Source organism: Trichinella spiralis (assembly GCF_000181795.1).
Source record: "Trichinella spiralis strain ISS 195 chromosome Unknown Scfld2, whole genome shotgun sequence".
NCBI classification, from domain to species: domain Eukaryota; kingdom Metazoa; phylum Nematoda; class Enoplea; order Trichinellida; family Trichinellidae; genus Trichinella; species Trichinella spiralis.
This window is the reverse complement of record NW_003526941.1, coordinates 7,913,310-7,913,898: the sequence shown is the minus strand read 5'-3', so window position 1 is coordinate 7,913,898 and position 589 is coordinate 7,913,310.

Below are 589 nucleotides of genomic sequence, written 5' to 3'. Positions count from 1 at the left end.
GTATTTGCCGAGATTGTGCAAAAGTTGTACATTGATGCGATTTTAGTGGGGACGACAGAGACGGTAGCGAAACGTGCGCGCTTGATAATACATCCTATAATTGCATTTCATTAGCANTTTATACAAANTATTTGAACAAATNCCCGCGAGCNAAAAGTTGCNGATTTCCAATAACATTTGTGCCCTGAAATTTCACTTTTTGGTAATACAGAAAACCCTTTGAACTCCAAATTTTTTATTTACGCAATTTTAATTGATTAAATATGATACGGAAATAAGAATTATTTCAAAATAAAACGTTTCATTTACAGTTTTTCATGGAATCATGCATTTCTTTTCCCCCTATNANTGTCAGCTTTACTAAACAAGCAATTTTTGTCTAAATATCTCATTAAATATTCAATTGAGTATTATTGTTAGTTTCTGTAATAAAATAATTGTACAATACTGTTTCCCATATATGAAGAAAGAAATTCAATAATANCANTTTGTGTTCCCTATGGGCACGCCTTTTGTTCTACTTGAGCTTATATGCAAATAATCTTGAAAGAATTAGAATAAATGCCACGTATATGAGAATTAGTTTGTC